At 44.2% G+C, this 24,841-nt stretch overlaps 1 long non-coding RNA gene across 1 annotated transcript in view; it reads right to left on the bottom strand.

The window, feature by feature from the left end:
• LOC309348147 overlaps nt 1-24,660 on the bottom strand; it is a 74,906-nt gene extending 50,246 nt beyond the window's left edge. Inside the window, exons 1-2 of the long non-coding RNA XR_014159235.1 lie at nt 24,389-24,660; nt 23,074-23,186 (exon numbers count right to left, since the gene is read on the bottom strand). This is a non-coding gene — a long non-coding RNA (uncharacterized lncRNA). The remainder of the gene's footprint in view (nt 1-23,073; nt 23,187-24,388) is intronic.
• Between the last annotated feature and the right edge of the window lie 181 nt (nt 24,661-24,841).

Here is a 24,841-nt window from a genome sequence, read left to right as displayed (position 1 = left end):
TTTTTTAGTATTTTGTTTTGTAAACTGTCTTGTGAGGGCAAATAATAACTAAATGAACGTAGACATGTACTGCACATGTCCGTATGGCAGGAAGTGTGTGTGTGTGTGTGTGTGTGTGTGTGTGTGTCCGTAATCCACCCCCCCCCCAAAAAAGAAGGCTCACAGTTGTGTCTGAACCACTCCTTTATCTTCCCTGTGCAATAAATAAAATAAATATAACTATAGTGTATTTACAAAGCAGAAATTTTTCATTAAGCATTGCTCAGTACACAAAGAGAAGGTGGATTGTGGCAGGAAAAAAGGCATCTAAGATACACTATGGCCTTCCTGACTCTTTAATACGTCCCCTTCTCCTAATCTATCCTAAGGAAAACATATGGCATGTGGTTAGTGCCGTAAATAGGTCACGGAAGCAAGATGCATACATGGCATACATGGGTGGCACACGCTGTGCTTTTGCCTGCTGTCCAGGAGTAATTGGCTACTTGGAGACAGAAGGATCCCTTGGAATTGCAGGGGAAATGTGAAGGCTTAGCCAGCAACAGAAGGACAAGCACACAACGTGAGTCAGTTCCTCATTCATCTCCACTGCAAATTGGGATGGAGTAGCACTATACAAAAGCGCTACAGAAGGACCCTCCAGAGGCTGAAAGGAAACATCCCTTCTGTGACTATTCCTCCAGAAAACAAAGACAATCGAGGGGGGGGTGTTCTTTTAGGTGTCTTCTAAGACTAAGGATGCGGGTGGCGCTGTGGGTTAAACCACCGAGCCTAGGACTTGCCGATCAGAAGGTCGGCAGTTTGAATCCCCACGACAGGGTGAGCTCCCGTTGCTCAGTCCCTGCTCTTGCCAACCTAGCAGTTCGAAAGCACGTCAAAGTGCAAGTAGAAAAATAGGTACCGCTCCGGCGGGAACGTAAACGGCGTTTCTGTGCGCTGTTCTGGTTCGCCAGAAGCTTAGTCATGCTGGCCACATGACCCGGAAGCTGTACGCTGGCTCCCTCGGCCAATAAAGTGAGATGAGTGCCACAACCCCAGAGTCGGCCACGACTGGACCTTAAAGGTCAGGGGTCCCTTTACCTTTACCTTTAAGACTAAAGAATTTGTTGATATAAGCAGTGTTATTTTTCTAGAAAAAGAGGTGCTGCAACTCACCACAAATGCCTCCCTCGTTCTTTTATAATGGCAATTATGCCCATGACTGAGTTCCGGCGAGTTCTGGCTGGAAAAAAAAGCCCCTGATATAAGGCATACTTTTTACAAGTGATGCTAATCATACATGCGTGTCGCTTACAGACCCGATTCAAATGAAACAGTTCCCCAAACTCTGGCTCACCAAGGCTGCAACACAACTACTTTGTTCCTCCCTGGTCCTTTTCTTTTACTCCCACACTACCCTGTGCTAAGCCAAGGTTTGAGTTTTGGCTACAGCCCATGGTTAGTGAGAAGAGAGATCAACCGTGAGTGTTCAGATGGCACACTAAGCCAAACCTTGGCTTGGCTCAGCTCAGCTCAGCGAAAAAGGAATGGAGAGGGGCAAAGCGGCTGTGAGTTTCTCTCCTACAGCCCACACATTGGTGCGGTCTCACTAAGTCATCATCTAGTGATAATTTGAATTACCGAGTCGTGTGAACCAACTCTTTGCCTTAATTCAAGAGAGAAAGCAAAGGGGCGGGGGGAAGCCATTCATTATTTTTTTTAAAAAAACCCTCTAATATACATTTTCAGCTCCAGCCTAGTGAGGCATAGAAAGGTAAACTAAGTGCAATAATATTACATACACACACAGAGAGAGGGATGCGCTGTCATTGGCGATATGCAGAGGGCCGCAAGGCCAGCTGGCTAGCCCCAGCTGGGCTGTCTCCTTCCAGCCGTCCCGCTGCAAAGACCCATCGGCCTCTGCTCCGACGTAAATCAGCGACCCAGGCTTCAAAGCCAGGGCATACTATCAACAGATCGAACTGTGTGCACAGAATAGGCGTGAGGCTTGTAAAAGCATACTGCAACTACAGATTTATTCATCATAAATCAGGACAAAGAAACATGTCGTCTCTCTCTCTCTTCGTCTTCTCAGAGAGACAGAGAAAAGCAAAAGCTATACACACTACGGAAGTTCCCATCAAGCTGTGCTGGAATGTAAACAGACATGTGATACGCAACAGTTCCACACGTCTGCTCCTTAAGGTGGAATGGAAATCTCAACAGTCATAACAGTAGGTCTTGGAAGCAGGGGCACGGGTGACATAATGTGTCATGTTATGCTGCAGGGGCCACAGCGGCACCTGGAAGCCCCGGAAATCACATCCAAGGCCTTGGAAGTCACATTGGAGGCCCTGCGGTAGGGGGGCCGAGCAGCGACAATTTTTTGGGTGGATGCCCGGGCCCCCAGGGTCCCCTATATTTGGCGCCAGTGCTTGGAAGGTTTGAATCACCTCACACACCCTCCAACCTTGTAGTCCTGCCTGAATTGCATTTGCTCCACAGAATATCATGTGTCGCCACATGTAGGATTCCCATATTTCATAAAGTCGAAACCAGGACACCCCCAAACTTGTTGAGCTTTCTATAGGAAAACCGTAAAGTCGCTGAGTTGATTTCTCAGTTCACTTGCAAAAGATCCAGGACAAACTGCTACCTTTCAGAAATTCCCCCCGGACATGACTTCCACTTTGGAAATCTCAGTAATGTCCAGGAAAATCCTTGACGTATGACAGTTAGCTTCCTTGGTGCAGTACTCTACCCATCAAGTTGGGTAGACCTTATATCAAAATTGGTCAAAACCTGGGGTTGATCTTGAGTTCTTGACGCTTCCTGGTCACTACCATGTTCACGCACCAAAGAGGTCACATATCAAGACAATAAAGGACTACCACAATTTAGCAATATTACAATGACTGTGGTGCCACTCACTTTCTGGCACTGGGACATGTATTTCCAGGTTTGGGGTGTTTTGCAGAGGATGAGCAGGCAACAAGGTTCCAACTCAGCAAAGACACAATAGAATCCAGGCCATTCGTGTACCATGCTAATTAAATACCAAGGGTAGCATAACTGAAAAGGCCAGGCATAACTGAAGGCTTCAGCAGAATGGGCCTCAATGATTTAGCAAACTGCTCTGGGTGTTTTTCAGAGATGCATCTTCTCAGCTAAGGCTGCGTCAGGCGAAACGCACACAAGACTTCAGTGAATTATGAGGCTTACACTTACGTTGGTGCAAAACAGGCTTCTAAGAGGGGCATTTCTATGTAATAAACACTGCTCTCCTTGGCGGAGGCTCGTTTATCTGTCCCAAGCAGGAAAAAAAGGCCACTGTCCTCTCCGAAACACACTACACTGAGAGAAATCCACAGCACTAACTGAGCGAAAGCCCACCAGCAGGGTGTAAATATGAACAGCTTGGAACTGTAATTTGCATTTCAGATTCCTCTATGAGAATGTCATTCAATAAACGCTTGACACAGCAATTCATAATAGTCTCAACAATCAGAACGTCGGTTTAACCTACCAACCTCCTGGTTGTACTAAAGATTGATTGTACGTTGACTCAGCTACCGTGCAGCTATCAGTCTAAAATCTCAAACCATACCAGCTTGACATTCAGAGTGGATTTCAGCACCAGGACTCAATTTCCCTACCGTTTTCATAGGGGATTTATGGGGGGGACAGAGGCATGCCCATGCATAAATGGCGGCGAGGTGTCCACTGACGTTCACTGTTGTGTCACACTGAGCACACTGGCATGGATGAAATTCATAATCTGTCATTTCCTTAATATTCCATTTTGAGAGCCACTACAATATAGAACCAGGGTTCAAATCCCTGTGAGGTAGGTCAGGCTGAGACACAGCGATTGACCCAAGGAGAACTTCATGAATGAGTGGGGACAAATTATGAATTACCCGTAGATCCGATAAATATACTTTTAAATTATTTGGAAGGATATGTCAAAACTGTGGCTATGAAATGCGCTACAGTTCCCAGGGAGCTTACTGGCAAACAGGGGCTGGCTTGCCTCTCAGTGTTAATTTTTGGAGGTTCACGCCCAGCCTCAGTAATCAAGTTTCTTGCTGGGAGATGGGGCAAGCCACATTTATAAATAGGGGGTGGAGCTGACAATAGCCAGGAAGTTGGCTCTGGAGATTCACCCTCCCTACCCTCCCTTTGTTTAATGTTTCTTGTTTGCAGGTTCACTTTTTCTTCCTGTTTAGCGGGCGCTGCTGTGTTCTTTGATTGGTTGCTGATGAAGGACCGGGAAGAAATTTTCCTGCATTTGAAGGTTTTGTCTTCCCCGTAGCAATGTGTCACAACTTTGGCGGTTATGACCTTGGGTGGAATCCTTTAGTCTTTTCTTCCCTATGGGGGGGGGGGGACATGAAGGGGTGACTCACCCCCCTGCGGCAGCAATTCCAGGGTCCCCCTCTTAAAGGGGTTATATATATGGGTGTCACTGGCCATACACTGAAAGGTCGTCAGTGAACTACCCTGCGTGTGGGAATATGGGCTTGGCTGCCTGCTACACTTATGTCTCACAGATGACCCCCAAATCCCATTTACCCTGAGAGCCCCAGTTCCCCCCATCTGGGGGTCTGGGAGGGATACATGCCTAAGCAAAGGTCTTCCTACATTCGGAAGTTTAATAAAGTTGTGGCCTAATTTTAATTCCATATAACGTTGTCAGAGTCTTTATTCCTTCCTTATGATCCCTGGGGGCTGGGGCTGTCACACCTGGTCACGCAATAACTTCATAGAAAAATTGGCTATTTTTATGTTTCTGTGGAATGAAACATTTGAAGAGAATGTGAAACCCTTTTTATTATTTTCCCTGGCTTAGGACTCTAGTCTTTTTGTTATTTACAGCTTTCAATGTCTCTAACCTAGCCTTCTTGTATTCCAGTCCCTGATGGTTGTTTCAGGACAATCTCACCCTACTAGAGTGAGGTTTTTCCTTTAAAGGGCTTCCATGCCTGTAAGATTAACTTTATCTCTCCCCCCTCCCTTCCTCTCCGTCTACGGCTTCAGCCCCACTTTAATATTACGCTTTCCAAAATGATTTAATCTAAACGTACCCTCAATATATGGTATTATTGATTAATGCTACCAAGCTAATGCTTACAAGCTTCTTGCTACAGATCTCTTCTCATCTGTATCTGTATATCTGTTTCCATGAAGACTGGAGCCTAAAAGGCTTGAAAAGTTATTTACGATTGTATATGGTATAAAACCTGCGTTAAATATTGCGTCCCACTTAAAGGGCTGTTTTGCTGACTCCTGGAAGAGGCAAAGAGCTCGGGGCGGCAAACAGATATACGACTTAAAAGCAAAACCAAAAAGAATTCAAAAAAAAAGATTAAAATGCTTCCAAAAATATATATATACAGTTAAAAACATCTATAGCAGCTACAGTTAAACATATAATTCCATTCAGTGATCATGAGTTTGCCTGGAACAGTATTCTCCATCTCCTCAAAAGTGATGGCAAGTTGGGCAATGGCAGCCATGGCAAAGAGTGGGTCCCATCCAGGGAAGGCAAGCCATTGGGGAAAATATTGCCCAAGGGCTCCCCAAATTGTGACGCAACCACTGTCATTTTTTTGTCTTCATTGAAGGCAGGTGTGGGGAGTCAACTGCGATTCAAGGGATGCAATTTCATATTGCAGCAATCAAGGCAATGATCTGCTAGATGAGAATGTGCAAAAAAAAAAAAGAGCCTTAGCTGAGCACACAAAGATGACCCAGATAAGGCTTAGGGCAGCGATTACATCAACTTCAAGTGTTACTTTTTAAAATGTCGATTTTCTGAGAGCTATCACTCGCTCCCAGCCTGAAGGTTGAGGGCAGATCATTTTTAAAAAAATACTAAAATCCTACTCCGACAGAAAAAGATCCAATCAAATTACAATACCATCAAAAGCCCTTAGCTCTCTGCAGGCTGGACCTTGACCTACCTAAGCCAGCTCAAACAAATACAACCTGCGATGCTTCCAAAAGATGTTCTGGGACATCCTTTGGCAAACTGCATCAGACATGGAAGCCTACATCCCAGGAGTGTCACTCACACCAGGAAGGGTAGAACCAAAGAAAGCTAGCTGATCTGGAGATGGAGCTTTGGCCTCCTTTGAGGAATTATAATATCCAGATGGAAGAATTTTGAGCAGGTATGTTCAAACAGTGAGGACTGGACATGTAACATCTAATTCCTTAAAAATCAGCACTGGCACAGCACAGGGATGTATGCTAAGTCCCCACCTGTATTCATTGTATACATACAATTGTGTATCATACTGCAATTATTAAGTTTGCAGATGACACCACCATAATGGGTTTAATAACAGGTGGAGACGAATGGGCATATAGAGGGGAGGTCCAAAAAATATCTACATGGTGCCTAGGGAACAACTTGCACCTTAATATCAGCAAGACAAAGGAGATGGTGTTGGACTTTCGGAGGAAGAGAGGAGAACTAGCCCCGCTGTACATTGGGGAGGGCTGTGTGGAGAGAGTCTCTTCCTTTAAATTCCTATGAGTTTATCTCAGTGAAGACCTTACCTGGAAAATAAATACAACCCAGGTGGTTAAGAAAGCCCAACAGAGACTCCATCTCCTCAGAGTATTGCGGAAGAATGATGTCAATCAACATTTGATGGTCTCCTTCTACCGGTCAACAATAAAAAGTGTCCTTTCATACTGCATCACGGTGTGGTATGCTGGTTTGACATCATCTGATAGGAAGTGCCTACAGAGGGTGGTGAATACAGCACAAGATATTATGGGCTGTCCTGTGAATCCGCTGAATGAAATAGTGGAAGAACATTGCCTCAGGAGAGTGAGGAAAATTCTCAGGGATGATTCACACCCTGGCTGGCACTTTCTTGATCTCCTGCCTTTAGGCAGAAGGTATAGAAGCATGATTAGTCGCACCAACAGGGTAAAGAACAGCTTCTATCCGTGGGCTGTTAGGCTGCTGAATGAAAAGATAACAACAGGGCAACTGACTTTCGGGTTTGGTGTGTGTGTGTCAGTAAACGAGGGGAATTAAGACTAAGAGCTGAGTGGGGAGTGCTCGTGTATAAAAGTTGTACAAGTGACAATAAAGCATTTCAGTTTTCAGGAGGAGGATTGGTATCTCACTGGACAGAGAACTTATTTTGCATGCTGAAGATAACTCAGTCCTTAGGATTTCCTGTTTAAAAGATGCGTGGAAGTGGGGATGGGGGTGCTTATTCACCACAGACTATGGAGAACAGCTGCTATTTGAAGTACAGTGGTACCTTGGTTTACAAACTTAAGCCGAATCCATTCTTAAACTGAGGCGCGCTTTCCCTAATGAGGCCTCCCGCCACCGGTGCCCTTCCATAGTAGACGAAGGTTAAGTTTGCAAACCAGAACACTACTTTCGGTTTTGCTGAGTTCATAAACCAAATCGTTTGTAAACAGGACTGTACTTAAACCTAGGTACCACTGTATATGGTGCATTTTTTGTGCTACATATGGGTTAGTGTGTATATAGCCAAAGGTACCTAGATAAATACCTACCACACTTGCTCATGGAGAGGAGTGTTTTACACCTCTCCTCTGTTCAGACCAGAAGGGTTGAGTGGGTGTCTAATCCTGATATCCAGTGAAATGTGGTCATTTCACCTTTGTAGGAAGCCTTTGTAGGAAAGACTGAGCCAGTGGAAACAGGAACTGAGTGGGAAGAACAAACTATCTGTTGTAGAAATATATAGGTGAAACTTGGAAAATTAGAATATCATGGAAAAGCTCATTTATTTCAGTAATTCAACTGAAAAGGTGAAACTAATATATGAGATAGACTCATGACATGCAAAGCAAGATATGTCAAGCCTTTATTTGTTATAATTGTGATGATTATGGCGTACAGCTGATGAAAACCCCAAATTAACAATCTCAGAAAATTAGAATATTAAATGAAATCAGCAAAACAAGGATTGCAAATAGAGCAATATTGGACTTCTGAGAAGTAGAAGCATGCATATGTACTCAGGACTTCGTTTGGGCCCCTTTTGCATCAATTACTGCCTCAATGCGACGTGGCATGGATGCTATCAGCCTGTGGCACTGCTGAGTTGTTATGGAAGACCAGGATGCTTCAATAGCAGCCTTCAGCTCTTCTGCATTGCTCGATCTCATGTCTCTCATCTTTCTCTTGGCAGTGCCCCACAGATTTTTTATGGGGTTCAGGTCAGGCGAGTTTGCTGGCCAATCAAGCACAGTAATCCCATGGGCACTGACCAGGTTTTGGTACTTTTGGCAGTGTGGGCAGGTGTCAAAGTCCTGCTGGAAAATGAAGTCAGCATCCCCATAAAGCTCGTCTGCGGAAGGAAGCATGAAGTGCTCCAAAATCTCCTGGTAGATGGCTGTCTTGACCCTGGACTTAATGAAGCACAGTGGACCAACACCAGCTGATGACATGGCTCCCCAAATCAACACAGACTGTGGAAACTTCACACTGGACTTCAAGCATCTGGCATTGTGTGCCTCCTTATTCCTCCTCCAGACTCTGAGTCCTTGGTTTCCAAATGAGATGCAAAAGCTGCTCTCGTCAGAAAAGAGATTTGGGGAGCCATGTCAGCAGCTGGTGATGAAATGTCTTGCTTTATATTATTCATCAGTGCTGCTGAATTTTGAAGCCACGTACTGTCTCTAAACTAATAAACTTGCCATGCCAGTCAACACTGTGTGCTCATTAGCTTTTAGGAGAAGCAAAATTTCAAGACAGTTTCTCAAGACTTGTTTGTCTTTCTAATTTCCCAAGCAAAGCCCAGACAAGGGTCTTGCACTCATCCCTCCTTGATTCTTGGCAGCAAGACTACCTATGCAAGAGATGTACACGGTTTTACCCTAGCAGGAGACTGACCCTCCTTTTGAACTGATTGAAGCGTGAATTGAACAAAAGCCAGCCGAGCCTTTGAGGTTAATGTCAGCAAGGCCATTGAGTTCTGTTTCCCGCCCTTCAGAAGGACGCAAGCAAAACTCTAATAGGTTTGTTTTCTTCTATTAATTTTACCCAGGCTGCCTTTGCTTTCTGGAGAGAGATGGAAGAACACCAAACTGCTGGACTAGAAGGGAGCAGCAGCAATGTACTCTTGGTGTCACGCCTTACAAATACATCCCTTGCTGTGATAGTAACAAATGAGTTTGTTTTGTTGCACATGGCAGAACCAGGACAAAGCAGAAAGAACCATCCAAAAATATTTTCTTTTCTTTCTCTTTCTTCCCTTGCTCAAATCTACTGCTGGTGTAAAAAAAACCAAAAAAAACATAACCGCAATAAGTCACAGAACATAAAATGCATTGTCCAAGGCTCTTTTTTGAAACCTTCTTTTTCACTTACATGAATTAATTCAGTGCTTTTAATTATCTCACTATCCAGCCTGGAGTTAAGCACATACTAACCAGCTTCGCCCTTGAGTGATCAACAATATTGAGGCCAGTGTGGTAACTCAGTGCTTTTTCATTTTCTCTGTCACTTGTTTTTCTCAATTAAAAAAAAAACCTGCAACTCTACAAGTGAATAGAGAAAATTCAGAAGAACAAATTACTAATTCAAAATCAGAGCACCTTGCAAGACTGTGGCTTATCTGAGACAACATGCTGAACAAGGAAGAAAGGGGTAGTGCCTGAACTGGCTAAACCATAGCTCATGATCAGCCAGCAAACCAGAATTGCAAGCCATGGGTTGAAGTAGATTTGTAAACAAATGGTGCTGAGCTAACTGTGGTTTAGTGCCATAGTGTAACATTATCATCAGCGGCGTAGCATGGGTTGTCAGCACCCAGGGCAAGTAATTTGCGCCCCCTAACCCGGGGCAAGGCAAGTAATTGGCGCCCCTAACCCCTAACCTGCCGCCTCTGCCAGCTTCTTCTTGCTGCTGCCTGGGCTGGGGTATTTATGGTAAGGTAGCCACAGCGGCGGGTCCGTGTCAGGTGATCTGAGGCGAGTTGCCGCTGGCGCTGGCGCTGCCGCCCAAACGACGCCGCTTGCCCGGAGGAGGAGGAGGGCAGAGAGGCGAGGAAAATGCAACATGGCCCAGCAGCTGCAGCTGCAGCAGCAGCGGCGGCGGCGGCGGGGCTGTGAGGAGGGGCTGCCTGGCGCACCCTCCGCGGCCCTGACGCGCGGGGACCACGGCGAGCGCTGAGAGCCGCTGCCTGCCGGATGCCTTCAGCCCGGACGCGCGCACAGCCCCAGGCGAGCGCCCCCCCCCCCCAGATGTTGCTCCCGGTGCGGCCGGCCCCCCCTGCACCCCCCACGCTACGCCACTGATTATCATTAAGATAACAAGTCCTGAACAAACTTGATTTAAATCTCAACAGAGACATGAACTCATTGGGTGGACACAGTCAAGCCACCTACAGAGCAAAACCACTCACCTTAGAAAAAACCCATTGCGGCACTCATCTCGCTCTATAGACCGAGGGAGCCGGCGTTTGTCCGCAGACAGCTTCCGGGTCATGTGGCCAGCATGACTAAGCCGCTTCTGGCGAACCAGAGCAGTGCACTGAAACGCTGTTTACCTTCCCGCCGGAGAGGTATCTATCTATCTACTTGCACTTTGACGTGCTTTCGAACTGCTAGGTGGGCAGGTGCTGGGACAGAACAACAGAAGTTCACCCCGTCATAGGGATTCGAACCGCCAACCTTCTGATCAGCAAGTCCTAAGCTCTGTGGTTTAGACCACAGCGCCACCCACGTCCCAAATAGGACTTACTTCTACACAAACTTTTATAGGGAAAGGTAAAGGACCCCTGGACGATTAAGTCCAGTCGAATTTGACTATGGGGTGCAGCGATCATCTCCACTTTCAGGTCGAGGGAACCAGCGTTTGTCCACAGACAGCTTTTCCAGGTCATGCGACCAGCATGACTAAACCACTTCTGGGACAATCATGACAGAAACTAGAGCTCACAGAAACACTATTTACCCTCCCGCCACAGTGGTACCTATTTATTTACTTACACTGGTGTGCTTTTGAACTGCAAGGTTGGCAGGAGCTGGGACAGAGCAATGGGATCCCACCCTGTTGAGGAGATTCAAGCTGCTGTCAAACTTGTATATGCAGTCAATGTCAGCTCCTGTCTGGCCTATTTCAAAGCTTCTACATATATTATTTCAAAGGACTACATATATTATATGTAGTTAGGGAAATTCTGACATAATTACTATTTCTTAATAGAAAGGAACATCATCATCATCATCTGTGGTTTATATTACATTACATTATATTATATTACATTACATTATATTACATTACCATGCAATGCAATAATCTCGCAACGAATTACTCCCTTTGTGTTTGACCCGAGGATTCTTCACTTATTGGCCTAGATGAAATATGATTTAAACATTACTGAAAATGACACAAAAATCTCTCCCCCCCTTTTTTTTTTTCCTAAAGAAGTTGTTCATTAAATTGAAAGCAGCAAGGCAGGTTATACCACTCTCCTCTGATTCCTTGCAAAAAGGGAAATTTCAGAATGTGCTATCAGTACAAGTAGACACAGGGAGACATATGTCCAATTAAAAGTGCTTAAGCACTCTGTTATCTTAGCAGAATTCTAAATTTAGATAATGCGATAGTGCGCTGCCGAACTTCAGTACAGCTGGAAATAGCCCGTGGCAAAACAAATGTTAGAGCAGAGTAATTAGGAAAAAAAGCCAGTACTGTATTATATTTTCCATTTTCCTTCCTTATCGTGACGATTGCTACAAAATAATGAAAAGGAGCTGTACTAAACAAGGCTAAACTAGACAAGCACCTCACTCAAGTTGGGCAGGAGAAACTTTCTTCTGGAATGCAGTTAGAAATGGAACACAAATGCGGCAGGCCTCAGCTGCCGCTAAAATGGGGTGGGGGTCGTAGAACTGGAGAAATGAAGAGTTGGAAGGGAACCTGAGGGTCATCTAGATCCAAGGATGTTTTATGCAACATCTGCATGCAAGCTCCATGATATTTGTTGTTGTTGAGTTTAGTCGTCTAGTCATGTCCGACTCTTCGTGACCCCATGGACCAAAGCACGCCAGGCACTCCTGTCTTCCACTGCCTCCTGCAGTTTGGTCAAACTCATGGTGGTAGCTTCGAGAACACTATCCAACCATCTCGTCCTCTGTCGTCCCCTTCTCCTTGTGCCCTCCATCTTTCCCAACATCAGGGTCTTTTGCAGGGAGTCTTCTCTTCTCATGAGGTGGCCAAAGTATTGGAGCCTCAGCTTCAGGATCTGTCCTTCCAGTGAGCACTCAGGGCTGATTTCCTTCAGAATGGATCGGTTTGATCTTCTTGCAGTCCATGGGACTCTCAAGAGTCTCCTCCAGCACCACAATTCAAAAGCATCAATTATTCGGTGATCAGCCTTCTTTATGGTCCAGCTTTCAGCTCAGGAAATATTCCCAAGGGAGGGGGTAAAGAGCATGGCACATGTATTTGACAAGAGCAGAGCCCCTCAGAGCACAAGGGCTTTTTAAAAAATGTGTTTCCATGCAGATTTTAGATGTTCTGCTAAAAATCTGTGTGTAAACAGGACAGGATGGACTTGGTCCAGTCTCCATGCAGAAATGATACAGACTGGACTTTAATGGATCCATCCTTTCCTATTGGATCCAAAATATAGAATCACACAGGGCTTTTTTTCAGCCAAAACTCACTGGAACTCAGTTCTGGCACCTCTGAGGTAGGCACCATTACCATCACAGAAGAACAAGGGAAGCGTTCGTGCTAGAAAAATAGCTTTGGAATTGTCAGTGTTTGAAAAAGAAAAGGTTCCGACCTCCTTTTTACTCCTTTGCCTAGTCCTCAGACCTTAGTTGGCACACAAGAGTCTTTGAGAAAGAGTATTCTTGCAGAGTATTGCTGCTTTTATTCTTAAAAAGTCTTCTCCAACCACGACCGACAGCTTTTACACACACCAAACGCAACCGGCTTTCTACCATCCAACCAACCTACACCCAACACTAACATTGACAACTCTATATATACAGGTACAATTTGGTGAAAGGTTTCATGAGTCATTGTAGGTCGCTGACTCATGCTGACTTAGCTCTTTTAGCATTAAAGAAACAGCGGCCAATTTTTAGCCATGACAGGAATCGCAGAGTTGGAAGGGACCACAAGGGTCATCTAGTCCAACCCCCTACCATGCAGGAATCTTTTTGTCCAATGTGGGGCTCAAACCCATGAGATTAAAAGTCTCATGCTGTACTGACTGAGCTATCCAATCCCTGACAAACACACACTCCTTTGCCAGCAAAGAGCAGCTATTTTTGTCTGGCGAGTTAGAATTCCCTAAAGACAGAAGATGACATGGGTCAGGCAAACCTCATAATGCATACAATCTGGCCAATTACCTTGTAATTAGGAATGTGAGGCGGCAGTGATTTCTAGCCCTTCCTGAGTCCCTTGCAATCAGTGCTGTTCCTGTTCTGCTGCAGTTCAGCTTCCACTAAAACGTTTATCATTCATCTCGCTATCCACTCTTACCCAAAACCTATGTAATTAATGAGGTAACTAATTACGTCATTAACTTCAGTGCATCTGAACGAAAGGGAAATGTCAAAAAATGCAGAAAACATAATTATGTATTATTCAAGGATTATAAAAACTGATAGCGAATATCAGTCATACAGTCGTACCTTGGTTCTCGAACAGAATGTGTTCTGGGAGTCCATTCGACTCCCAGAACTGTTTGGAAACCAAGGCAGACGTTCGGCTTCAGAAAATCATTCGAAAACTGGAACACTTACTTCTGCTTTTCAAACGTTCAGGAGCTGAACCATGTTCAACAACCAAGGTACAACTGTATTTGCTTGTGTTCCACACCTTGGATGATCATTGGAATTCTGGCAATTTCCACAGCCGTTTCTGTTCCCGTTGGAATTCTCCAATATCTCTATTTGTAATACATCTGATTTGTTTCCCCTGCTCTAGGAAATAGACTCCCTAGACACCCTTAGATGTTTACTACCTTTGAGCAGCAATGACAGCCACATTAGAAGAGGTGGGAGAACTTACATTCCATGTATGAAGGTCGTTGTAAAAACCAGAACCTCTGTGTTTATTTTTAGTGAATAAACAAATGAACCAGGACCCTGGGAATCACATTATATCTACCAATATTTCCAGTTCTGCATGAGCCTTAACAACACAAACAGAACTGTGACATCTGCAGGAATGTGTTCAGCCTCCAAATGTAAAACCAAGTATATTTAAATAGGTACTTTATAACTACTAAGAGGCATGGACAGCAGAGCTTACCGAGCTGAATTATGTATGCACTTCATTATATGTTAATACGCTTTAAAAATTAATAACTTTTTCATTTTGTAGAAGAGAGGCTGTGCCGCCCAGATATTCCAGCTGAGAATGGAAAAGCTATGCTCAACTTCCAAATGCACCGTTCATTTTGTTTCTAATCATTGTTGCAGCCATTTGCAGACCCCGGTGTTTTTCAACAACAAACATGTCAAGTGTATTAGTAAAAGGCTGTGTATGAACATCTTTAAACACCCATGTACTCATGTCTGGGAAAGCTGATTGGCCCAGACCGTTGGGGGGGGAGAGTGAATTTCTCTGTGTTTTTAACTTCAGTCTTTACATATTTGATGCATAAAGGCTTGCCACGGCAATCGCAGTGTGTAATGCAGCTGTAGGTGATGTCAGATACCCCAGATGTGATGCTACAAGTCAGGTTATAACAATCTAGCTTAATTGATTGCTGCTGTCAGAAGCGAGCCCGCAGTAAATCACACAGAGTAGGTGGAGTTAACACTTTCTGAGAAGAAACAAGGCCTGCTCAGGGGTGCCAGGCCTAATGAGCACAGCAACTTTTCTCAGTACGTCTTGCCCCTTACAAGGCAGTTGCAGAGACTAAAGGTTCCCTCAGCTGCCTAAGTCTCCACCTCTCCAGGGTTTCCCCCAAGGAATCAGACTACACAGGTGTGACTGCCTTTGCTGCTCCCACTTCATGTCTCTCCTGGTCTTAGGAGACCAGCGGGAGGGGAGCTTGTTGTGGTAGAAGCAGGAGATACCTGTACTTTTTCACCAGCCTTACTCATCTCTGCCTCTTGGCCTCCATCTTCTCCAGCCTCTGCTTCTGCCTCTTGTTCTGGACTGCTCTCTGCCACAGCCTCTTCCTGCTCACTAAAGCCTGCCACCATTTCAGCTTCCAACACTCCCTCCTCCCAGTCTTCTCCCTCTCACCATCGTCCCACCACTAATCCATGGGCTCTGACCCTTCTACCATTGGGGCTCCCCAGCTGGTTCCTCTTAGCACTCCTCTGCACCCAACCAGTCCAGGACAGTTACTGGGATGATGCTATTGGTCAGACCAAACATTAAAAGCTATTAAATGCTGAATATGGGAGCTTCCAGATTATCTGTTTATCGATCTTGCAAAAGAATTAGACAATGTTGCTATTGAATGAGCTTTCGTTCTGATTTGTTTGCAGCGGAAGACTAGATGACATTGCATCAGAGCAAATGTTACCCTGTACTTTGGGGGAAGCAGGTTTGCTGGCACAAGGCCTCGCAATCATCTATAACTGCACGACCTGAATTTGCCAGTACAGTGGTGCCCCGCAAGATGAACGCCTCGCAAGACGGAAAACCCGCTAGACGAGAGGGTTTTCCGTTTTGGAGGCGCTTCGCAAAACGAATTTCCCTATGGGCTTGCTTCGCAAGACGAAAATGTCTTGCGAGTTCCTGTGGGTTTTTTTCCCTTCCCCCCCTTTTTCTAAGCCACTAAGCCGCTTATCAGCTGATCCGCTAAGCCGCTAAAAGCCGCTAAAAGCCGCTAAGCCGCTAATAGCGCTAATCCGCTAAGCCGTCAATGGGCTTGCTTCGCAAGATGAAAAAACCGCTAGACGAAGAGAATTGCGGAACGGATTAATTTCGTCTTGCGAGACACCACTGTATGTGATTGAATCCCACCCCAACAATAGTGACAGTCTGGAAGCACCCTAGGATGCCTCCACTGCAAGTTCAGTCATGGGTATCAGTGTACTTGAAGAACCAAAGATCACCAGTGTCGAAGCAATGATTCTTCAACATCAACTTCTTTGGACTGGGTCATGTTGTGCAGATGCCTGATGATCGTCTTCCAAAGCAACTACTCTATTCTGAACTTAAAAATGGTAAGCGTAATGTTGGTGGTCAACAAAAGAGGTTCAAAGATTCTCTCAAGGCAAATCTTTAAAAATGTAGTATAAACACTGACAGTTGGGAAACACTGGCCTACGAGCGCTCCAATTGGAGAACAGCCTTTACCAAAGGTGTCATGGGCTTTGAAGACACTCGAACTCAGGGCGAAAAGGAGAAACGTGCTAAGAGGAAGGCACGCTTGGCAAACCCTCACCGTGATCAACTCCTGCCTGGAAACCAATGTCCCCACTGTGGAAGGACGTGTGGATCCAGAATTGGCCTCCACAGTCACTTACAGAACCACTGTTAAAACTGTGTTTATAGAAGACAATCTTACCCGGCTACGAGTGATTGCCAAAGAAGAAGAAAGTCATAAGACAACCTCCGTACCTCAACCACCACCAGAAATGCCTCTTCTCCACTCCCTGGTAGTAAAACCACAACAGTAATAAACTAAGTATCCAACAATCTGATCATGAAATCCAAAATCACCTCCTAAAGCAGCTGCTTCGTTCTGTGCAATCCTAGGACCGGATTGATTGTCACAGCTGCTTATATGTGTACCTGCCCTTCTTTATACCCCATTGCTAAGAGTTTCAAGGCAGCCGACGCTTTGCTCCTAACGCAGTTCGGTTACAGAGCAACCTTTTCCCAGACAATATTTCCTTGCGGCTGGTGTGTTATTACCACCAGCTGCCAATGTTTAACTAATGGCTATTATCTGTGACATTTCCATCTTCTCAAAAAGGAAACAAAAATGGCTTTCCTTAATTAGACTTGTGCCCTAAATACCGCACTCGCAGTCAAGTTTATTCCCGATGCCCTCCATAAGGACTTCTGAAGGAGCAGAAACCGAGGGAGGCATGTGTGGTTTCTCAAACTCATCTTGGATTACAAAGCCTCCAATTTTTGTTTCTTGGCCCAGTGCACGCACAAAGCGTTCTGAGTTTCTAGACGGGAAGAAAATGGGCAGATAGCCGGCAATTTATCTTTTTTTAAAGGCCAGAAACCTGTTTCAGTTTTTCAGGCCCTTGAGGAGCACCCTTTATGCCAGCAGCATTTCATTAGAACTGTCAGGAGCGAAAGTGAGTGACAGCTGGAAAACTTCATTATGTGTGTCAGCAGAATCGCAGCTAAGTTTCGATTAATATTTAGGTCTTGGTATCTGCAAAACCAACCTTTTTCTTTGCTTTGAAAACTCTCCGGCTAATACCCTGCAGACTTACATTCGTTTATAAAAATGAGTCACTTCTAGAAAGATTGCCTTCATCTCTATACTCCTGTATCTTTTCAGCTTTTCTTGGTAAAAACATTTTGAATACATAGACACACACAGGGCTGCTGCCCCTGCTCATCACCCTTCTACTGAATGGGGCAGATGAGCATTAAAGTCCTGTAGCTTTTAGAGAAATACCCCTCTTCAATGTACTTGCTATCAAACCAGGTTCCATGGAAATTCGAAACAGAAGCCGCAGTTACACTGTGGGGTGAACAGGTCAGGCAGCTTTGGGGCATGCAGAGAAATGGAGTTCATCCCAGGGAAGGAAATCATCAAGTGAAGACAATTTAAGGTCGCCATATTTGGAAGAGCAAAAAAGAGGACATATTTGCCGACTTCTACTTTTACTACTGAGGGACGCAGGTGATGCTGTGGGTTAACCCACAGAGCCTAGGACTTGCCGATCAGAAGGTCAGTGGTTTGAATGGGTGAGCTCCCATTGCTCGGTCCCTGCTCCTGCCAACCTAGCAGTTCAAAAGCACGTCAAAGTGCAAGTAGATAAATAGGTACCACTCCGGCGGGAAGGTAAACGGCGTTTCTGTGCGCTGCTCTGGTTCGCCAGAAGTGGCTTAGTCATGCTGGCCACACGACCTGGAAGCTGTACGCTGGCTCCCTCAGCCAGTAAAGCAAGATGAGAGCCACAAGCCCAGAGTCGGTCACGACTGGACCTAATGGTCAGGGGTCCCTTTACCTTTACTTTACTTCTAACTACAGATCGCTGTGATGACGCTCATTTTAAATACCCCTACTATATGTAGGCTATCAAAGCTGTGATATATTGGTAGCAGCAATGCTCTTAACTTTCAACAGCAAAATAATAAAAATGCATATTGCTCCCTCCCTTGCCACATGAAAGCATTTGGGCTCATGTTCACATTGCTGGGGGGGGGGGACAGTGTTAACTCTTGTCCTTCCAGACTCCTTCTCCAAGATCTTGTAGCTGAGTCAGCGTCCTTTTAGTTCAGCCACAGAAGGAATTTCGATAGTATGTAGCTAGTTTAAGATGCTGCATACTAGCTTAGCTGGGTGCCTTAGATCTGAGTCTAATGCACTAGAATTTGTTTCTTGGGTTACTGTAAACAAAAAAACCAAACAAAAAAAAACCTGGACATTTTGTCAAATTTTAAAAATCTGCCCGCAAATAAATTTTAATCCTTAGAAAGAGGATGTGTCCGGGAAAAAGAGGACATGTGGCAACCCAAGACAACTTTCCTGACCCCGTTTCAGTATGAAATTTGGCAGGAAAAAGCAACTTGGAAATGCAAATGAAGGAACAAACTCACAATGTTTCAAACCACAAATGTGAGCATACCCCCGGTTTCCCCCACAGCAATCTTTCTAGTGCACTAGTAGCAATTGGAACAATGTTTATTCACTTCAAAAAATTTCAATGCACAGGGGTTTGGTGTTCTGATTGGCCTTATATGTTGACAGGGTTGGATTTACTGCATAATGTCCGTGAAGCGCAATGGATAAGTTGGCATTGTGAGAGAGCTCACTCATTCACTTGCGTGTACATATATAAATATTGGCCCTTCGACCATGCCACCGATCTGAGCTGAATAAAATAAACTGCATTATTTTGTGCCAGGTACTAAGTGTGATAAGTATAAACACTGAATTGTGCCCCTACACTAAGAAATGAATAATCATTCTGACTATGCATTTCCCCCCATGTTTTTGAAAGAACAGAACTTCCAAAATTCAAGCTAGAAGTCAATGGAACAGATAGTCTCCAAACTATAATCAAATTTCAAATTTTGTGTGTTGTTTACATTTGTGGCATAAGAAGAATCAACTTGTGGAATACCAGTGAGGACTTTGTACAGAAAGGGTCTTTCTTTATCAAAACTGGAGAAGTGATTGTTACATTGGAATGTTGCTTACAGTCTTAATGAAGAGGTTTTACTACAACATCATAATAATTTTGCATGAATTCCTCTCCTTCCCATGTGAACTGACCCCCAAACAACCCAATTAAAATTGTTCAAGGTCGTAACCATTTAACGCCAAGCAGGCCAGCGTTGTAAAACAAGATTGTCTGTATGCTGTGAGAATTGCTTCTTTCAGGAGTAGCAGGAGATTTGGGGGGGGGGGGTTGCTGGTTACTTGGCACACATTTAGATTTCAATGCTTCACTAGGAAGCTAAATAGCCACTCATCAATCACGGAGCACCGTTGGTGTAAAAAAGAAAGTGTTTGTTTTAAATGGGCAAAACATTACGGCATTGATCGTAAGGACATTAGAAGAGCTCTGCTGGATCTACTGAAAGTTATGTTTAATTTGCTTCTAACCATGGCCACCCAAGGTGGCTCTGGGAAATCCACAAGCAGCATGTGAATTTTGATATTTATTTCTTTTTCATTTGTTTATTAAATTTCTATACTCATCCAAGGACCGCAGGGTGGTTCACAATATAAAAATACAAAACTGCTTAACAGAGTACCAAACAAAAACAATACCCTCTCGGTTTAAAAGGCTATCAATTTTTTAATTAGCCAAAGGCCTGGGAAGAAGAGGAATGTTTTTTGCCTGCTGCCTAAACATATGCAATGAAGGTACCAGACGGACCTCTCTGGAGAAAGCATTCCACAAATGGGAACCACTCCAGAAAAGGCCCCTTCTTGCGTTGCCACCTGCATGGAGCAGGAACACGAGGAAGCGCCTCAGATAATGATTGTAAGGTCAGGGTCTGTTCATATGAGGAGAGGCGGACCTTGAGATATTGCAGTCCTGAGCCATTTAGGGCTTTATCAGTGGCGTAGCGTGGGGGGTGCAGGGGGGGCCGGCCACACCGGGTGCAACATCTGGGGGTTAGGGTTAGGGGGCGCAAATCCACGGGTTAGGGGGCGCAAATTACTTGCCTTGCCCCGGGTGCTGACAACCCATGCTACGCCACTGAGCTTTATAGGTAAAAAACAGCACTCTGAATTGGGCCTGGAAACTAATGTACTGGCATTACGTGCTCACACCATCTTGCGTCGATGAGCAACCTGGCTGCCTAATTCTGCACCAGCTAAAGTTTCTGAGCCATCTTCAGAGGCAGCCCTATGTATAATACGTTGCAGTAATCTATCCTAGAGGTTAGAAGACAATAGTCAGCTCTTGATGCTCCTCCTGAGCACCAACTAGTAATGTCTCTGAATCTGGAGGTTCTAGTGCTCCCAATAGCCAATGGTGGCCCTATTCTCCATGTAGCTGCCTAATTCCCCTTCAAAGTCATGTATGCCAACATCGGTTGTGACCAGTTTGCTGCAATGAAGTCCATAACTTAGTAAGAAAAAGATCCATAGATCCTCTCACACACAAGCGTACATGGTTCAGCTAAATATATTGGCAGCGCAGCCAGCTCTGACAGCACAAACCATCTGTTGGAAGAGGTCCTGATACAGTGCCCATCCCTAGGCACATGGTCAATTTTGGCAATGCCCAATTTATATAGGCTATAGACATAGTCATCAACCAGACTTCAGTCACTACTGAGAGTGATGGATGTGGGTGTGTTCACCCTTTTGCAAATGCAGGACCTTATCCATCAAGCCAAGCCATTCACAGTAATAGTGCCACTGTATTCTGCTCTGGTCAGACCTCACCTGGAGTACTGTGTCCAGTTCTGGGCACCACAGTTCAAGAAGGACACTGACAAACTGGAACGTGTCCAGAGGAGGGCAACCAAAATGGTCAAAGGCCTGGAAACGATGCCTTATGAAGAACGGCTGAGGGAGCTGGGCATGTTTAGCCTGGAGAAGAGGAGGTTAAGGGGTGATATGATAGCCATGTTCAAATATATAAAAGGATGTCACATAGAGGAGGGAGAAAGGTTGTTTTCTGCTGCTCCAGAGAAGCGGACATGGAGCAATGGTTCCAAACTACAAGAAAAAAGATTCCACCTAAACTTTAGGAAGAACTTCCTGACAGTAAGAGCTGTTCGACAGTGGAATTTGCTGCCAAGGAGTGTGGTGGAGTCTCCTTCTTTGGAGGTCTTTAAGCAGAGGCTTGACAACCACATGTCAGGAGTGCTCTGATGGTGTTTCCTGCTTGGCAGGGGGTTGGACTCGATGGCCCTTGTGGTCTCTTCCAACTCTATGATTCTATGATTCTATGATTCTAAGATCTGTATAGCTCATCCTTGCTAAAGCAACATGCTCATAGGATTGCCAACCAACCAAAAATATGGTTCCAGAACTGGAATATTAATAGATAATGTGTAAAACATGCAGGGGTAAGCAAGGAAATAATAAAAGAATCAAAAGAATCAATTGAATAATTATTAAACTACAACAACACAACAAGATGGAAGAAGTAAAAAAAAATATTGAGATCACACATGGGTGAAAGGGAGTGGAGGGTATAGGGGAATTATAAAATTTTCTAATACAATATTTCCAATTGCGTTGCATTTATATATAGCAAAGGGAAGTCTATATTTTAATCTAGTCAACTATGTGATAGGCTTATGTTACAAAACGAATACGGATTTTGAATTTGATGTTTGTAATTCTTTTTCAGTTTTGGAATAAAGCCATTGGAAATGACTTGCAAAAAAAAAAAAAAAAAAAAAAAGGATTGTCAACCAACCAGTATTTTGCTAGTCTAATCTGTAAAACCATCTTCTGTCATCTAACTGTTACCGGGATGTGTAGAAATAGGATAATCCAGGTTCTGCTTCCGAAAATACTTGCTCTCTGACCTTGCTGCTCTCTGACCTTGACACCCAAAATCCTGCCCTGGCTCTTTCCCTTATCCACAAGGTTTTGCCTTGGCCCTGCCCCTGACCCAGCTGTTTTTGTCTGTACTGGGTCTGATCCTGAGCCATACCCAGATATCCGGTGTTAGTAAAACCAACAATGGCAACTCTAAAATGCTAATCTTCAAAAATCACTGCCATTTAAGAATCCTGGCTGGTAACTAAAATCAGTCATAATACAGTTCATAGATACGTATTGAGTGACGCACTTTTGTCCCACTGTTATGGGAGTAAGGGCTGGCTCTCGCAGAACATATTCCATAACAGAAATTGTCACATTATGTTCATTAATCATAAGACAGTGACATTTCAAGTAGAGGGCCCAAGGTTATGGGACTTCCTGAAATGGTAAGTGACAATAAGATGTGTCAGTCAGGGAAGGAGGGGGAAAGAATGCAATTCATTAAGCGTTCCTAAACATACAGCTTGTGTCAATGTGACAGGGATGATGGCATTGTGGCACCATTCGCACCTATAAGAAGAATATTTCACTGGTTTGACATGATCGCTACTGAAGTTACAGACAGCGCAAATAAACTATACTTGAAATCTGTCTTCCTGGGTTTTACGATTCGGACTGTTGCTAGTGGGAATAGCGGACAGTTTTAGGTCCTGCATATATATGCCTTCATAAACTTAAGGTCATGAACCAGCCAAAGGGCCATCCTTTTTACAGCTCTCCCAAAATGCAGTGGCAGCAATTCAAGGTGTTGGTTTTAGCAAGGGCATGGCTGGGCAAAAGGGCAATTTTGGGGAATGCTTTCATTAGCACTGAAAAGGAGAGAGGTTGGCTGCTCACGAAGCACTGCCCTCCAGCTAAATAGATCTTTGTTGCCCTTTCTGACCCTTTTTGGCTAGGTTTGCCCATATGACCAGTCCAGGAAGCATCTCCCTACCTGCAACATCAGCACAAGCCCAGTGTGATTAGCTGCTTAGCATCATGGACATCATCATGTTCATAATACGAACCACGACTTGATTGGGTGAGATCCCATAACTGGATGAAGTCCTAATAGAAATAAAACAGAAAGAAGCAAATAATTATGTGCAAAGAGTAGGGGAAGGGCAGTGGACCATTTTGGGAGACAAAGTTAGCATTAATGGTGGTGTCAGAAAATATCCTCACTCTCCCAAAGCACTCGTTTCAACCTGAAAACTGAAACAGGCAAACATTTGTCACAGACTTAGTGTTAACCTCTAAAGCCGTAACTAGCTCAGGCGGTAATCCTAAACACACTTACTTGAGACAAAGGCTCAATAAAACACGTGGGGCTTCCTTCCGAGTAAATGTGCATACAGTTGGGTTATAAGGCCCTACATACCTTAATACATCTGCACTGAGGGCCAACCACAATAAAGCAAGATTTTACAGATTTTACTTTTGACTGTCTCATTCATGCAATATGACAAAGCACGTAGAGACAAATTTCTGTGGTTCAACCTCGCACTATTGGGTCCACCTGTTGGAGATCTGCACCTGAACATTTCCCAGAAGTTATTTGTGTTGATTACCCCTCAATGAAAGAATTACATGCTGCCGATTGCTTTGGCTTGATTATCATATGGTATCTCCCACACTAAATTTAGAATCAGATGTGAAACATCTATACAGATAATTAATGTTCCGACTGAAAAAAACGAGTGTAACCCAGCAGATATAGAGTTAAACTTAACCCTAAAAGATGTCCTGTCCAACCTTTGCTCTCTTATCAAATGTAAAATGGTGTTAATAATGACCAACCTTAGAAGGGTGCAATAAAGTTGGACAGTGTTGATGGCAAAGTATTAATTCTATAAAGTTTTATATACATTGTTTTGATTACTGTTGATTAAATGCATTAAAAACGATGCAAACACATTGAGCCTCCTGTATGTAACATATTTATTGTTGACTCTAAACTATTATGGTATAGCATCATATTTTTATTTCCAACAAAGTTCCATTCTCTAATGCTGCACTGGTTTCGTTGCTTTATCGCAAAATATAAGCAATTTGGAAAACCCAATTCCAAAAAACACACGCAAGGAAATCACAACAGGATAACAAATTATTAGCCAACTTGGAAGGTCATAAATTTATTTAAACAACCTCCAAATAGTCCCCGATCACATAAACAACCCCTGTGAACATTGTTTTTAAGAGCTAGGCTGGTTTCCCATTAACTAATGTGCCAGCCTAATTTGCTCAAATGGATATAATCCTGAATTTACGTAACAGTATATGCAACAGCTTCTTCTGTTGGTGAAATGCTATACTGTATTACTTCTCAAGGTGAAACATTATCTCTGAGAAAGATTTCTCTCTCAGATCAATAAATCTTGATACTCCTGTCAGATTCAGACAAAGGGCTTTGTTCTTAGTCTCACTGGAAAGCAAGCAAAAGTTGTAGCGAGCAGAATGCTTCATTGTTCGGTTTTCTTCTTGTCTTCTTCGCATTTATGTTGCCAGTGATTATGCAGAAGAGGAGCTGGCAACCTTTTCGGCTCCATGGCCACATTTGGAGTTCTGAGAGAGTGCCGTGGGTCACCGGTACTTTGTTCACTTGTCTCCCCATCCCCAGGCATAAAGAGACAAAACAAACATGAAAGCTCACTTTGCTTTTCTAAGGGATCTGAGTCAAAGTACGACAGCTGGATCCAGTAAAATTAATCTGAAAAGTACAC

This window comes from Podarcis erhardii (genome assembly GCF_964252035.2).
Source record: "Podarcis erhardii genome assembly, chromosome: 8".
Lineage (NCBI taxonomy): Eukaryota > Metazoa > Chordata > Lepidosauria > Squamata > Lacertidae > Podarcis > Podarcis erhardii.
The sequence above is the reverse complement of the archived record's forward strand: the minus strand, read 5'-3'. Positions and strand labels throughout refer to the sequence as shown.